The sequence below is a fragment of the Drosophila pseudoobscura genome, chromosome X (assembly GCF_009870125.1).
Source record: "Drosophila pseudoobscura strain MV-25-SWS-2005 chromosome X, UCI_Dpse_MV25, whole genome shotgun sequence".
NCBI classification, from domain to species: Eukaryota; Metazoa; Arthropoda; class Insecta; order Diptera; family Drosophilidae; genus Drosophila; species Drosophila pseudoobscura.
Genome location: NC_046683.1, coordinates 7,364,144 through 7,381,902, shown reverse-complemented (window position 1 = coordinate 7,381,902; position 17,759 = coordinate 7,364,144). Strand labels below are relative to the sequence as shown.

Below are 17,759 nucleotides of genomic sequence, written 5' to 3'. Positions count from 1 at the left end.
CCGTTGCCTTCTTCATTCGCACTCGCAGTCGCAGTTGCCGCCGACTCTTTATACATTTGTGCCCCCGTCGTCAACACACTCGCAAAATGACAAATTAATGTGACGCCCCCCTGCCCCCCTGCCCCCTGCCCCTCGGTCTCTGCCCCAACCCTAGCTCTAGCTGCCTCCTTCTGCCTGTCTGGTGTCGCCACTTGGGTGGGCGTTGCGTAAGCGAAAAAATTGTTTACGACATGCCGCTCTGCACTCCCCCTGCACTCCCCCTGCACCCTCCATAAGTTCTCCCAGCTATAAATACTTTTTAAGATGTTTTGCGGCTGATTCTAGTATATATTTTAGTTACTTTTAGCACCCCACCCCCAACAAAAGGAATGGAAAATGTATCTTTTATCGATGCTATTATGGGGATTTTCTGTGGCATTTTGCATTGCATTTGTTGTGCTTCGATTGATAATGCCATCATCTTTTGGCCCCTCCAAAGTGCCTTCAAGTGTGCCACTTTCGGTTGCGATCCATAAATCCTAGCCTCATTATGCCGCATGATCCACTTCTGTGGCTGCCATTCATAAGCCATCGAAAGCGAAGCTTAAGCGTCTTTCAAGTGCCACTTTCCGGGGCACTGAGGGACACTTTCAACACCCCACCCCACTCCACCCCACTGGGAATCAATTTGCTTGGCGGTCGCTCCCCAAAAAGATATATAAGACCGGGCTCAAGCACCCATATATCATAATGATGAGGAGGATCGCTATGTATTCTGATTAAAGCAAATGAAAAATGAATCTCTGTACATGGAATTCTTTCTGTTTCTTTTGGGTCTTTGTTTGGGGTGTCGTCTCGTCTGGATTCCCCATCAAATGTATCCCTCGCTTCGTTCCGTTTCGTTCCGTTCCTCTCTAATTGATTAAGCGTGAAATAATTTCTTTTGATTGACTTCAATTGAAATGAATTATTCTTTAATTGGAGGCGCGCTGTCGAAAGACGGAAAAAAAAAATGGAAAAACTTCTAAGCGCTATGCGTCGGCGCAACTCCCTGCCCCATGCCCCATGCCCCCATAGTAGGGGGGGGGGGCATTGGGAATTTCTGTCTATGCGGCAAATACAACATTCAACAACAGCAGCAGCAACCACTTTGATTTTGATTTGGATTTCGATTCTGATTCCTGACTCGCATTCCCCCTCTAGAAAATTTGCAAAATTTGCACAAAAAAACAAAACAAAAATATAAATAAATATATACGGGAAATGGAATTTTTGTTTCGGGCATAAATTTGTGGGCTAAACAAAAATCAAATAAATGATACCCTCTCTTGTCTTTTGGGGGGAAATGGATTGTGTCTGGAGGTATATGACGTTACAGCTGGACATTAAATACTAAAAAAGTACCCAAAAGACCATACAAAAAATACCAAAAACCAAAAGTAATAATAAAAATACAACATATACATATATACTAGAAAAATACTATTAAAATACTGAAAAATACTAAAAAATACTATAAAACTATTAATGCAAAAAACTTTGAACAAAATTTAAAAATTTCAAATATTACTTAAGAAAATTTGACAAAAAAAATACTAAAAAATATTTAATAAATTCTATAAAAAATAATTAATGCTACAGAATAAATTCCAATTGAAAATTTCCAAATATTACTAAAAAATGCTACAAAAAATACAAAAACCATTAAAACTCTAAAAAATAATTTATGTTAAAAAAATACAATTTCCTGCGTAAAAATACTCAAAATATTGAGTTTAATGACTTTCTTAGAAATTTCGCAAAAATCAATAAAATACCAAAAACAAAAAAAAAAACAAAAAATTATAAAACTAGTACAACAATATAAAAAATACTGAAAATATACTTAAAAATTATAAATAAAATAAATACTAAAAATCCTAAAAAACTTTTACTGCAAAAAACTTAAAAAAAATAATACCTTCAAAAAATATTACTAAAGAAAAAATGCCACAAAAAATACATTAAATAAATTCTCAAAAAAATATATATAATTTTCTATTGATGTTGCGTAACAATATACAAAATATTGAGTTTAATGACATTCTTGGAGTTTTCCCAAAGAGCATTTCCATTTGACTAATACACCCCCTCCATGGGGGGCATATCCTGGACATGTTCCATGTCCTTTTGCTTGTCCCCTGCTCGGTTTCGTTCCGTTTCTGTTTCTGTTTCTGTTCCCGTCCTGTTGTCGTTGTCAAGAACAAAAATAATAATAAAATTTGCTGTCGCTGCGAATATAAACAGGCAATTTTTGGTATCCTCCCTCCGTCCACCCCCCCTGCCCCGCCTACTGCAATAGATCCCCTCTCAAGCACATGCCGCACAACAACAAAAAAAAAACTGCCTCAACAGCAAAAGCAACAACAAGGATTTCGAGTGTGGGATAGCAACTGTTTTGATACCCTAGAATAGGCCTAGAGGGTATACGATTTTGTGTGGGACTATATAGTGGATGTATCTTTAGATATAGGGAAGATTTTATGTGATTTTCTAAAGAGAAGTGGCAAAGTTTTGAACGATTTTCTTGTGTAAATAAAACGATTGTTGAACGTTCCATAAAGGAAAGGTTTTGGGCAAAGTTTCAATCGGAAAACTCAGGAAATTCGCAGGTAATTCTTTGCCGTTTTACAATTCCATCAGACCCCAGTCAAGGGTATCCTTCGAGAGTGTGGCCCTCGAATGTAGACGCGGATGGCAGCTGTTTTTAATGTCTGCACAGCCGCCTAATGGCGCTTAACGGTTGACTGTGAATGAGGACCAGGAGCAGGAGCAGGAGCAGAGGCACGAGGAGGGTTTTAGGACTACCGTGGCATGCCCCAAAGTTAGAGAGGGAGACTGGGAAAAAGTTTCGGCCTTGTCTGTGGGCCTCTCTTTCCCCCTTCCCTGTCCTCCTTCCCTGTGGCCCTCTCTCTTACCCTACCCTGTCCTCCTCTGTCTGTCTGAATTTGTGGCAAAAATTGAAAATCATATGCTCATCGTCATTGCGCCCCTGCCCCTGTCCCAGCCCCAGCCAGGGCCTTATTGGCGTTTTATGCGCCCGTTAAGTGGCAAACATTTACCCAAAAAAAATAAAGAAAAACGTGGCTTTAATTGAGAGGAGGCCACAGCCACAGCCACTCCCTCTCCCTCTCTAAGCTGGGGGCAAAAGGCTTCCCAGATCGGAGATACATCCTTGGTGGGAAACCTTCCTTGAGGGCAGAAACCTTAAACAAAATATTTACGCAAAATTCGATTCGAAAAAAGTTCAACTTGATTTGACCTAAGCTCAAATTTAGTTCCCCTGCAGCACCCACCCATCCACTGTCGTTTCCTGTTTTTCTAAAAAAAAAAAAACAACACATAATTTCCTTGGAAAAAATTCCAACAAAGGAAGGAAATTTGTTGTTATGTGGAAGCCAGCAAAAAGTTGCACAAAATTGCTAAAGTTTCTCCTCTATCTCTCTCTGTGTGTGTTTGCTTATGCATTTGCAACACCCACGCACTGCCCCTGCCCCATGCCACATGCGGCAGACCCCACTATCCACCTCTGCTCCCTAATTCGGGGAAGGACACAAAATTATGTCAGCAGGACGATGATTTGGTTGGGGAGGGGTATGCGGTGGGGTGTGTGTAAATTATTTATGTGGCAACAGTCCTCCCCCTCCTGCCGTTGGCTTGTGGCACGCATAGCCACCCCCCTTTGCGGCAGTTTATAAATCAAAATCATTATTAATACCTCCCTACCCCCCACCCCACCCCGATTGCCTCTTCTTTTTTTTTTTGGATATTTTATTTCGTGGGATCTTTGCCTCGATCATTATTTGATGATAAATGGGATTAAACTGCTTGAAATCGATTCGGGTGGAATATACAATGGATTGAAAGCTTTACCATAATCGCACTTATTATGACTCGAAAATAATTATGATATCTGTAGGCCTGGACCTGCTTGGACCTGCCCATAACTGTTTATTTGAATTTTGAATTTTAATGGAATTTTAAATTTATTTTACTATATAATTTTTCAGTATTCTCGTTTTATTTAGATTGTGTGTTTTGCAGGGCTTTTTGTAATCTTGAATAATTTAAAAAAATTGATATTAATTTTTTTGAAATTATTTTTTACTTTTTAATTTAATTTTCTTATTTTATTTTAATTTAATTTTCTTATTATATTTTAATTTTTTTTGTATTATTTTTTACAATTTTTATTTGTTTTATTCTTAAATTTATTTTATTGTTTTTTACAATTTTTTGTTTCCTTTATTTTGAAGATTGTTTTTTTACAATTTCTGTTTTGTTATTTTTTTATATATACATACATATATTATTTAAATTTTTTTTGTCGTCTTTTTTATATAAATTTTATTACAAAAAAATTTTGTTGTTGTTATTTTTAATTTGAGTTTATTTTTTAATTCATATATTTTTTTTTAATTTTATATTTTTTTTTAATTTTATATTTTATTTAAAAAATTTTTGTTTTAATTTAACTTATAATTTTTTTAAATTTTATTATTAATATTGTTTAATTTATTTTGATTTTTAAAAAATCTATTTTGTTTAAAAAAATGTATTTTGTTCTTTATTTTTTATATATGCTTGTTTGTATTTTTCAGTAATTAAGTAGCGTATTCCTTTTGGAAAATGGTTTCGTTTTTCCATTTAGATCTTAACGAATGTGTCCTTTCGCTTAGGGGAATAAAAGCATCATTCGATGAGATGGGCCGATGGGATATAGCCCGAAAAAAAACCTTCCAAAATTGTTCTCTTTCGATTAGGATTTACATCTGTTTCGACTTCTTCGCCTAGAGGGCATCTAAGATTCGTTTCGATCTCTCCTTTATTTCGATTAAATAAATATTGTTTTTTTTTTTTTTTGGTTTTTTGGTTTCTCTGAAATTTGTTCCCCCATGCCTTCCCTTTTTTGGTGGTGAAGTTTTCGTTTGAAATTAGTACGCATTGTCCTTAATTGTTGGGGCGTTTTTGTGGATGGAGAAAAGTGGAAGCCCCTCACATTTTATGGGTTCTTTTTAGGGGTTTGTCGACGAGGGGGGGAGGGGAACGCGTGGGGGGTTTATATATTTTTTTCGGTGCTTGGCTCTTGGCGCTTTTCTGGTCTCTGGGTTTCAGGCTTTTCTGGCTTTTTGGTGGCTCTTGGCGGCTCCCTGCTGCGTGTTTATTTATTTGACTTGTGCATGTCGCTTTTGGGTGTTAACTTAAATAATTAACGGCATTAATTGCCGCATATGTCACATGTTTGCTTTTGTGCCCCACATACGCGTACAGCGACGAGTCGAGTATATTGTATATCCTACCCTCTCAGACCCTCTCTGGAGCCGCGGCACAGCCTGCATTTTGTGTCTGCCACGCTCTCGTTTTTATGGTGCTCTCATGCTCTCATATTTAAACGCTTATGTCATTGGATTTTCCCTGCTGCTCTAAACAGTTTTCCTATGCTTTTCCCTCCTTGGCTCCTCCTTGCCTGTTCAATTGCATCATTAATAAAGCGTGATGTTAAACGTGAAAGTTGTGCATTTTGTAGGCCTTTAATTGTCTGTTTGTAAGGGCGTATTCGGATTGGTATTTCCATGAAAACTCTAAGGGAAAATATATGTTAGGGTCTCCATAGTTCAACCCCAAAAACGAGAGACGGAATGGTGTTTCTCACCAGATTTACGGAAAAATAGTCCAATTCCAAACACATTTTGTACATTTTATTGTCCAATACACAAGCTTTCAAGCAAATTTCCCATAAGTGAAAGGATACATTCATTTTCAGAGACCTCTCCAAAGAATTGTGTGGCAATTTCCCATAAACAAAAGGATCCCCTGGAACTGTGGATAGTTTTTCGACCACCCACCGGCAGAAAAACCTTTTCTTTCGATGCTTTTCTTTTTCTGCATTCCATTAATGGAGTTGGAGGTTCATTAGAGAACCGGTAATCCCCCCCATGGCGTCTTGAAAAATGTTTTGTTTATCATTTGAATACGGTTTTGGATTTGATATTTCTTTCTTCTATTTTGTTTTTGTTGTGTCTCTCTAATGAGAACTAATGAATGCGTTGGAGGCTTTGGCTTTGGGTTTGGGCTTTGCCACCGGTTTTCCCCACACACACACACACACATGAGCGGAGGAGGTCTCGAAACTGGTCTTTCGATCTGCTCTGATTCGTTTTTTGAATGACAAATGCATTCGAGATTTAGGGTTCCGAGATCTGAGAGATCTTATCGGTCATCTAACTAATGGGCTCTTAAATGTGATGACAATAAATTGATTCCACGATTAGGGGAATGGAATTTTTTGTCTTTATAATGCAATTAGAAGTCATTTAGATCGTGGGATATCAAAAAGATGCCAGAAAATTGAGATATTTTAATGAGAGATCAAGATGTTTTTTGTTGGCGGTAGATGTTCGGCTGTTCGATGGCATAACGTGTGATATGGTACAACATTTAGATGGTAAATGGGGAGTTTTCGATATGTTTTATGTGCCAGATGAAGATGTTTAGGGGGGGAAATCAGTTGAGTCAATTGTTGCTCGGGAAATTGAGGTTTAATTAGTTTTTTTGTGTGTAATAAGGGAAGATATCTATATATACAGGTAGGTAGAAAGGGAGGGTGTCTAAAGGGGTTTGTTGCATTTTTCCATATATTTCTATAATTTTTTTTGTTTATTTTGAAAACTTTTTATTATTTTTTTTTCTACTTTTATATTACAAATGTATATGATTAGTATGTTTGTTGCTGTATATTTTAGTATTTTTATTTAAAGTCTTTTTTAAGTGTTAGTATTTCTTATATTTGTAGTATTTTTTTTAGTATTACTTAATATTTTTTTGTGTGGATTTTTTAAAATGATGCATTAATTTTTGTATATTATTTTTTAAAGATTTTCCCCAGTATTTTTTAAATTTGTAGTATATTTGTATAAAGATTGGTTTAGTATTTAATTTAATACTTTTTGAGTACGCAGTATTGAGTATGTAGTATTTTTTTTAATGTTATACAGTATATATTTAGTATTATATAAGGTTCTTTCAGTATCATTTGGTATTTTTTTTTTACCTTTTTTTTAAATTAATGCAATATTTTTGGTATGCATAGTATTTTTAAAAGAATTTTTCCAGTATAAAATTTGTTTAGTATTAATTTAATATTTTCTTGCGTATTTATTTTATATTTTATATATATTTGATATTAAGTATTATATAAGGTGTCTTTCAGTATCTTCTGGTGTTTTTTCCCCCACATTCACTGGAGCTGGAGCCTGCCTCTTCCTTTAGTCCTCTTTTGAATTTTCCCATTTGTCGCTGGGAAAACTTGTCCGTTTGGTTTTTCTTGTTCTGTTGGCTATTTTTTTCATTCCACATTTTGTGGCTTCTGTAAAGTGTTTTCCACCCACAAAGAGAGAGACAGAGAGACAGAGAGAGAGAGAGAGTGACAGAGAGCTGGAAAACGCTTAAGGCGCTTATGGAAAAGTTCAAAAATCTCATTAAATACAACAATATACTAAATATTTATGTGCCTTGTGTTGTACACAACAAAAAAAAAAAAAAAAAAAAAAAAAAGTTCATTCTTTTTTTTTATTTTTTTGTAGTCTGTTGTTTTCGCTTCGTTTGGATTCGATCCATGGCCAGGGCTCTCCTCTCTCCTCTCCCTTTTCTGCTCATTGCCCTGTTCCATTCTTTGGCTTTTTCCATATAAAAATTGTGTAAAATAATAAAAATAATTTCCAACGACAACACAGGACACACGCATGCAGCAACACATTGTCGCCCCAGACGCCATTTTGCCTTTTGTTGTTGCGTGTAATGGATGTCGCCGTTATGTTCAGAAAAGGTGTGGGACGGGGAGGTGAAGGGGGGGGGGGTGGCATAAATGGAAATCTGTATTGGCAGGAGGATTGAGGATTGTCGGGGGAGGGATTTGGGGGATTCCTCTCCGCTTTTTGCATTACTTCGACTTGAATGCGCTTTGTGTTGCAATGTCCCCCCGTCCCCCCTTCCCCCCCTTGGTCTCTGTCTCTCCCATGTGGAATAAATATAATTATTTTGTTATAAAAATGCATTCCAAACCCATAAAAACACAAAGGAGAAAACTATGCGACACTTGTCCTCAAGCATTTCTCGCATTTCTCGAATTTCTCGCATGAGAGAAGCACAAGGCGAAATGCTTATTAACCCAGACACAACCCTGGGTCTGTGGTCCGCCCCCCCCCGCCCCTCCCCCTCCCCTTGAGGGGCTCTCATAAATATTAGTTGGCTCTGGCCATTGGAATGCATTGCAGGGACTTTTGGATGGAATAAACAAGTGTTAGATCTTCTTTGAAGGGTTTTCTAGAAGTAGGTTCCCCAGAACTTGGCTTAAATGAGTCCTAAAAGCCTCTAATCATCGTTTTTCCATTTCGTTCCCGTTTCATGAGCGTTTTGGCCCCGTTTCATAGCCGTTTCGTTTCCGTTTCATTAATGTTTCGTTCCCGTATCACACCTCATTCGTTGCCGTTCGTTTTTATGAGCGTTTCGTTGCCGTCTTATGACCATTTCGTTCCCGTTTCATGACCGCTTCATTTCTGTTACATAGCTGTTGCGTTCCCGTTCCATGACCATTTCGTTCCCGTTTCATGATCGTTTCACTGCCGTTTCATAACCTTTTTGTTATAGATTCATGACAATTCGTTGCTGTTTCATAACCATTTCGTTCCCGTTTCATTAACCTTTGGGTCCCGTTTCATGAGCGTTTTGTTCCCGTTCCATGACCATTTCGTTTCCATTTTACGAACAGTTTTTTCCCGTTCCATAACCGTTTGCATGCCGTTTCATAACCCTTTTTGTTGCCGTTTCATGATCATTTCGTTCCCGTTTGATTATCGTTTTGTCACTTTTTCATAACCGTTTCGTTCTCGTTTCATTAACATTTCGTTACCGTTTCATGACCGTTTCGTTCACGTTTCATGACCGTTTCGTTACCGTTTCATGACCGTTTTATTCCTGTTTCATGACCGTTTTGTTGCCGTCTTATGACCATTTCGTTCCCATTTCATTAACGTTTCTTTCCCGTTTCATTAACGTTTCGTTGCGGTTTCATTCCCATTCCATAACCGTTTGGTTGCCGTTTCATAACCCTTTTTCTTGCCGTTTCATGACTACTTCGTTCCCGATGCATAACCGTTTCAGTACCGCTCTGGAAAAGTGTCTTTAAGATTTAAATTTGAATTTTTGTGCTGTGGAACATTCGATTTGTTGCCTCATAAGCGATTCAAAGACTGATTGACCGAGTAACCAGTCGACTTCCCCTTACCAAATAGTCCTGCCTATATATCCCCCCCCTCCCCGCAGCAGTAGCCCGTAATTGTGGGTCTTGCGGGAATTACTTGAATACCCCTAAGCAGCCAATCTATTCATAACCTATTGAGGACTTTGATTATTCCACCTTATTGATTACGCTCCACCCCGTTCTCGTTTCAGGGTTTTTTAAAGTTTTTTGAGCCAGTCGGTGCCGATTCCTGCTGAATGAAAGGTAAGTGCCAACCCACCCGCTTGCGCCTTCCCACCCAAAGGTCTGTTCGGACAGCTGTCATTGGCATTTAGGTACGAGGCTCTCCCACCGCCCACTGCCAGGGCGCAGTGAGGGCCAGAAGGACTCCCTGTGGGGGCCGGGCCTCCCGGTTCACGTTTCCAGTCAACTGATTATAATAACACGATTTATCAAATGCACGTAAATTACAATAAATTAAACACGAAATTAATATTAATGACAAAGACAGGCGCATACGCACAAAGAGAAAGGGAGAGAAAGGGAGAGAGTGGGAGAGAGGAGAGGCTTCTGTGGATGTAAGAAACAACTCCTCCCTTTCCATGAGAGGTCTCTGTCTCTCTCTCTCTGTCTCTGTCGCTGTCTCTCCTTCCGTGTGACCTGCAAATAGACAATTGCCAAATTAAGTGCATGGCCAATTCTGTAGTGCCACCGCCCCCCACCCCACCACCCCCTGGCCATCCACTGAGCCTCTCAACCAATTGCCATCTTAAATATGAAAATCGTTCTTTTGATTACACATTTGCTTATTTGCATTGCATTTTCGGAGACCCGCAGTTAATAAGCTTCGGACATAATAGTCTCCACAAACACAGGCAAGGCACACCTGCAAACACACACACACACACACAGATACAGATACAGATACAGATGCAGATACAGATACTTGCAGCCAACAAATGACCAAGCGATTGATCAGGGCAGGACAGGGCAGGCAGGCAGGCAGGTACCTGGCGGGGCACGGCGAGGGGAGCCACAGCAAACGGTTTATGGCCCTCAAGCGATGACCAGAGATGTCCACACACACACACACACACACACACAGGCATACAGGCACACTGTCTGTGAATTTCTGTAGTAATTTCGTGAAGGAACGATGGAATGCCAGGCAAAAATTGTGCAGAAAATATTCATGACTTCGTGGAAAGTGAGAGATAACCGTTTCACAAACGATTTCAGACAATTTTAAGGGGTGATTTATAACCGGTTCATAACCGGTTCATTACTGGTCCATAGCTGGTGGATAACTGGTCCAAAACTGGTTCATAACCGGTTCAAAACCGATTCATAAACGGTTCATAACTGGATCATTACCGTTTCATAAGTGGTTCATAAGTGGTCCATAACTGATTCATAACCGATTCATAAACGGTTCATAACTGGATCATTACCGGTTCATAAGTGGTCCATAACTGATTCATAACCGATTTAAAGCTTGTTCATATCCGATTCTTTACCGCTTCATAACTGAATCAAAGCTGGTTTGAACCTGGTTCCTTACCGGTTCATTACCGGCTCGTAACTGGTTCACAACTGGCTAATAACCGGTTCCTAACTGGTCCAAAGCTGGTTCGTAGCTGGTTCATAGCTGGTTTATACCTGGTTCATAACTGTTCTATAGCTGGTGGATAACTGGTTCTTAACTGATTCATAAATGGTTCCTTGCCGGTTCATAACCAATTCCTTACCAGTTCATAACTGGTTCATTACTGGTGCATTACTAGTTCCTTACCGGCTCGTAGCTGGTTCATAACTGGTTCATTACCGGTTCATAGCTGGTTCATAACCGTTTAGCATCGGTTTCATGTGCTCAACACATAACGTAAATTGAATTTCAAATAAAAAAAAAAAAATGTTGAACTTTTTTGTATTTTTTTTTTGTTTTTCGAGAGTTTTCGATAGTTTTTCGAAAGTTTTTCTCGAGTTTTTCGAGTTTTTGAAAGTTTCTGGAATTCTACTATTATTCAACATTTTGTTTAAACATTTATCCGATTTGTATCTTGTATCTTTTGTTTTCCTTTCATTTCGCGGCCCAGCATGCGCGCCTCGTGCGTCAGTCACTGTTTTCCTTCGCCAGTCACTGTTTTCATTAGCAGTGTTGTGCCTCCGACAATTGTGGCGCCTCATCCCTAATTGTGATTGTTGCAAGGACTTGCAGAATTTTGCATATTTGATGAGCCTTACCGGCAGGCGGCAGGCGGCAAGTGGCAAGCGGCAGGCGGCAGGCCTCTCTATGTGTTTGTGTTTGTCCAGGGTCTCAGGGTCCTGGTATCCTGGACTATCCTCGTCGTCGTACCTGGCTTGTTGAGTTGCAATTTGGCTAACAAATTATGCAAGAGGCAACAGCCAGGGACAGAGCGAGGGAGAGAGAGAGAGAGAGACAGAGCTGTGCACTACTGACCCAACGAGGCGCCAGACCCCTCCCCCCCCCCCCCCCCCCCCCACAGATAGGACCGGGAAGCGTTGACTTTACGGCCCTGTTAAATAATTGTAATTTATGGCATTTTACACAAATAAATATATGGAAATCAATAAATTTTCCACACACACACACACGCACACAGGCACACGCACACGGGGGAAATCTGCTGCTGCTGCTGCGAGGCTTTTGGTTTTCGGTTTTTGGACTTTTGGTGCATTGCAAATTGCTTTGACTCTGACTCTTGACACCTCCCCCTTGGCCATCCCCCCTGCCTGTCCCCTGTCCCCATTTTCTGTATTGATTTTTATTGCCATTTTGGGCCTTTAACAATTATTTTATGCTGTCACAATTTAAAAGGCGATACACTCTTTTTTTTTTGGTGGGTAGGCGGTGGACCTTTCATTTCCAGACTGCATTCAAAAATTAATTTCCATACGCTTTACATTTTGTCCATCATTGAATTTTGACTTTTTCCCCCTCAAAATATTTATATTTATTCGCATGTTTTTTGTTCAGAAGGAGCAGAGGTCTCCATATTTTGCATTTCAATTGCGGTTTTTTCGCTGGCTAACAGACAGGACAAACACACACACACACACACACACACACAGTGTCATGTAGAAAATACTATAATAACTCTGTAAATTGTGAGAGATTTCACGTGTCACGGATTGCAGGTTGGATCTCTCTCTCTCTCTTTCGCTCTCTCTTTATCCCAAGGTTATTCGAATGGGGGCTTCGATTGTGTAATTCTTGCGAAAATCCAACAACAAACACTTGGATTTCCTCTAAATAGAAAAGTATAGGATATTATCGTCTTAAGGGTCTAGTTTTTTAAGGCGAATCGTTCCTTCCATTACAAACGATACATAAAATATCGAATTATATCGCATAATATTGGAATTTTTCTGATCTAAAGTCTTTTTAAAAACCAAACATATTTTTGCATTATTTCAAACCTATTTTAAATAGTCTTTGAGGGCATAAATTATTTATGAATTCTCAGTAAAATGACTTTTATTCAATGGATATCAAACGGTTATAAAACTGCTGATGAAAGGGTTAAAAAACAGCTGATGAAACGCTTACAAATCAGCTGATGAAACGGTTATAAAACAGCCGATGAAACGGTTAAGAAACAGCTGATGAAAGGGTTAAAAAAGAGCCGATGAAACGGTTAAAAAACTGGTGATGAAAGGGTTAAAAAACTGCTGATGAAAGGGTTAAAAAACAGCTGATGAAAAGGTTATAAAACAGCTAATGAAAGGGTTAAAAAAATGCTGATGAAAGGGTTAAAAAACAGGTGATGAAACGGTTAAAAATCAGCTGATGAAACGGTTAAGAAACAGCTGATGAAAGGGTTAAACAACAGCTGATGAAAGGGTTAAAAGACAGTCGATGAAACGGCTATAAAACAGGAGATGAAACGGTACTAAAAAAGCTAATGAAAGGGTTAAAAAACAGCTGATGAAACGCTTAAAAATCAGCTGATGAATCGGTTTAAAAACAGCTGATGAAAGGGTTAAAAAATAGCTGATGAAACGGTTATAAAACAGCTGATGAAACGGTAACGTAACGAAATGAAATGAAAAAATTAAATGGAAACTAAACGCTTATTAATCGGCTATGAAAAGAGTCAAAAAAACCCGGTCTTAAAAAGGTATTCGAACGTCAACCAAGCGGCTCTGAAGCGGTAGTGAATCGGCTATGAAATGGTAGTGAAATATGTTTTTTTCCAGCCTTAACGAAACGTTTTGAAATCGGTAAATTCTTCTAGAGCAGATGTGGACGTTTCAGGAAGATTACAGATCGAAATGAGATCGAGTACTCCCCATCAATGAACAACAGAGCAAAGACTTGATTGATGATGAAAATCCCAAAGAATCCTGCTCAAAAGTTAAAATTCGAACCGATACGATTCGAGGGTAAATCAAAACTAATTCTCGATTTGATGGGTTTTGGGAAAACCTTTCAATTTGTTCGGTTCGGATGGTAGAATCAATGCCATCCCTCTGCCCCGTCCCCACCCCCTCGCGCTGCTGTTTGCATTTCCCCAAAAACTAATTTTGTAAATTGCCCACTCGTTGAATTTTAATTCAATTTAGCTTTTTGCATATGCATATAGATATATATATAGTATATAGAACTCTTGCCCTTTGAAATGTAAACATTTTTTTGTGTCGTTTATTTTTCGAAAAATCGAAATTAATTAAATTGTGTCAAAGTTATTAAATTTTATTGTCATTTTGTGCCATAAATAAAACGAATGAATGTCGTGCGACATACGGCATGCGGCATGCAACACGACTGGCTGTCTCCTGCTCTAAGACCATAAGCAGACATCAAACAGCACACACCAACAACAACAACAACAACAGCAACAACAACAACTCTTTCTTTCATTTAGAATTTATAGAAATTTATTGAAATTTATGATTGTTTATTTGTAATACTTGGCGTTTTTTTTCCTGTTTTTTTCCCCCCCACTCTGTTCTGCCGACTGTTGTTTGTCGTGGATAAATATGGGCTTGTTTCCCCCATCCCCCCTCCCCCCATTCCATTGCTTTATTTTTTTCTCATCGTTAGTCATTCGTTGGGGTTCGGGTTGGGGTTCGGGTTCGGGTTGGGGTTGGGGTTCGGGTTCACGTTTGCCGCCTGGTGTGAAAAGTAATTATGGAACGCTTTATGACAGGCCGGTCAACTTCATTCAATGTCCATTAATTTGGCCACACTTAACAGGGGGGTTTTTTTTTCCCGTGTACCTCCGCCGCATGCCACAAGCCGGCAAGAGGTGGCCGCTGGTGTGGGTACTTTTTCGAGAAATCTGTCTCTACCCTCTCACGCAGTGGCTTAACCCGCAGCATATATGAGATTTCCATACCCAAAAAATAAAGGAGTATCCAACCAGAAGGAAAGGACACCATGGATATGGCCAGAACTGAGGCCTACAGATGGACATCGGCACAAAGGCTGGCCATCTGTTAGACTGGAATGCACAAAAAACCCCAATATCGTATACTCTCAATGTATTTACACGAATGTCGTGACTATTCATTGGGTGGTTGCCCCTGGAATATCGTGACAATATCGTTTTCTTCTAAAACTTGAGTCCCAATATCGTTTTATTTGAGTGTCGTGTTCTTGAATGTCGTTGATTTCCTTTAAACACGACACCCATATCGTAATATTTGTGATTTGTTGGCTTTGATATCGTAACATTGCGATTGGTGGACTCTAGTATCCAATATCGTCGTGCATTCGAATAACGTACATACATATATGTACATATGTGTGGGAATATCGTAGTTCCTTCATTTGTCGCCTTGAATATTCCAAGAATATCGTAAATGTACTTTTGGTGTAATCTAACACTTCTGAATATTGTAAATTGGAATATCGTTAATAGGAATATCGTAATTGGGAATATTGTAAATGGGAATATCGTAAATGTGAATATCATAAATGGGAATATCGTAAAGGGGAATATCATTAATGGAAATATTGTATATCGAAATATCGTAAATGTGAATTTCGTAAATGGGAATACCGTTAATTTGAAGATCGTTGATTGAAATATCGTAGTTCACTTCAAACCAGCGGTGGGCATGCTTTTTGAGCTTGGGAGTACTTCAGCAGCAACGGCAGAAAAAACGACACACGACATGCATTTTGTTTTTGAATTCTCGGGCCTCCTCACTGGCAACTCTTCTTCTAGCAACTTCTGGTATTCCCTCTCTCACTCCCTATCTCTGTATCTCTCTCTCTCTCTCAGTCTCTCACTCCCTCTCTCTCTCTCTCTCCCTCTCTCCCTCCCGCTTAATCCTGATCTTTTGACTACAATTCCCTTGAGAAATGTTGTGTTTCTCTCTCTAGCTGCACTTTGTATCTCTCTCTCTCTCCCTCCCTCTCCCTCTCTTTCCCCACAGCGCTGTTTATTTTCGGTTTTATGTGTTGTCTCAGCTGGACATCAGCATTATTATTATTGTTTTTTCTTGTGGCCAAAGCCACAAAGAGAAAAGGGGAACACCAACAAAATTTTGGGGGCCGGTGAACGGCGCGGCGTGGAGCCAGGGCGCGTCCCGTCGTTGGATGCCGGCATTCCAATGCCGACCGTCCGTCCGGTCACGTATGATGACCCAAAAATGTGTGCCAGACCCAGACCCAGACCCAGACCCACCGGGGATCCCTCAGCCCTCCCCTCCGCCCTCCTCCCCTCTTCCCCTCTCGCCTTGGACTACCTTGAGACTGTCTGTCTGTCCGTCTTCTCCTTCGCGTTTATGCGTTTTGTTTTGTGTATGTTTTTAATAAAATTTATTACACTCTCACATGACAAACATTCTCCATCTTCTGCGGGCTCTATCTCTTGCTCTCTCTTTCTCTTTCTCCTTCACCTCTCTCTCTCTCCCCCATATTTGTCTAATAGAAAAATTATGGCCCAAAAGCAAACAAACAGAGTCGAAAGGTACAGAACAGGGCGTTAATTTTTATTAGCCATCGTCTCTCTCTCTCTCTCTCTGTGTCTTTCGTTGGCCTATAATTAGAACATAAAAAGTTTTTATTGAAATTTCCGTGGCATTTTCATTACGTTTTTCCTTCCATACCGAAAAAGGGCCAGGGGTCAAGAGTGGCCGCCGCCGGCGAACCGCAATAAAAGTAATAAACATTTATTTTATTAATTTATCATTGCACAAACACAAACAAACACACACACACACACACACACACACACTGGGGAAGGGGCATATAAACGAGGCTCCGTATTGAGGTGATGTCATTAAAAATGCATACGGCAATCAGGCTAATTTAATTTACCGTAAATTCTATTACCAAAAACGCCCACACTTCGGCACGAACACAAACACAAAACTACAATTTGACACCGGAATATTTTCAACTTAAACAATAAAAACAATAGCAACAAAAAAGAAAAAAACAAAATTAAAACTAAAAAAAAATATAAACCAAAATTTAAAAAAAGCAACGAATATCATGGGGAAATGCTGTGGCTTTGGAGAGCTCGAAACTGTTGATACCCTGCGGAATAAAGTGCCCATAAGTGAACGGCACGCAGTCCCGGCTTGATCCTGCCCCTGCCCCATCACCCATACTGAGTATCCAACGAACAATAATTTCACTATCAAATGGGGCGAAAAATGTGAATAAAAATGATTATTTTCATACATTTTTCATTTGGCTCATTTCTTGTTTTTCCGCTCTTCAAACTAATTAAACAGAACACACACAGCACAAAGGAAAATCATGAAAACCGTGGAAATCATGAACCCAAAGCGAAAGCCAAACAAAATACAGGATTATCGATTTAAACACAAAACAAAAGGAGGTCTTCCAATTATTGAAAATCCATTTCTTTTGTGGCAAGACAAGTGTTTTTTTTTTAGTGTGTTTCTTAAGACACAAAATTACGGAAATTAAGGGATTTGTGCAAGGATTTGGCATTTGTTCTCAAATCAAAAGACACAAAATTATGGAAATTAAAGGATTTGTGCAAGGAGATGGCATTTTTTTTCAATGAAAAGAAAATATTTTTGAGGGAAATAAATTTGGAAAATTACCAAAAATACAATATGTATTTTACAGTACGGTTCAAAGGAAGGTTTTATTGTAATTATGTAAATTGAAGAATTTAAAGACAAAAAGAATTAAAAGAATAACATTTGGTAAATGTATATTTTTTATTTTTCATAAAATAAAAAGTAAAGAAATAAAATATCCTTGGTGTGGTTATTTTTTAATCTAAAAGGAATAACAAGGAAAAAAATAAAATTACCATAAGTGCCCAAATTAATTTCCTAATATAAATAACCACGAATAAAAAATAAATGCGACAGATACAAAACAAATTGCCCAGTAATAAAAGGCTTTATTTGGTGAATGGATACAATCACCTTTCACCTCTGCCATAAATAGAATATTTCCTTAAGTTTCCGTTTCTTGTGTAAACTTTTTTTTAGCGACAAAATAACTTTAAATTTAATAAAAAATTTAGCTGTGATTTAAATC

At 38.7% G+C, this 17,759-nt stretch overlaps 1 protein-coding gene across 1 annotated transcript in view; it reads left to right on the top strand.

Moving 5' to 3' along the window:
* LOC4814891 (putative uncharacterized protein DDB_G0277255) overlaps positions 1-17,759 on the top strand; it is a 119,070-nt gene that overhangs the window by 57,200 nt on the left and 44,111 nt on the right. The window contains exon 3 of the mRNA XM_033381694.1: positions 9,469-9,520. The gene's annotated coding sequence lies outside the window, so the exon portion shown is untranslated. The remainder of the gene's footprint in view (positions 1-9,468; positions 9,521-17,759) is intronic.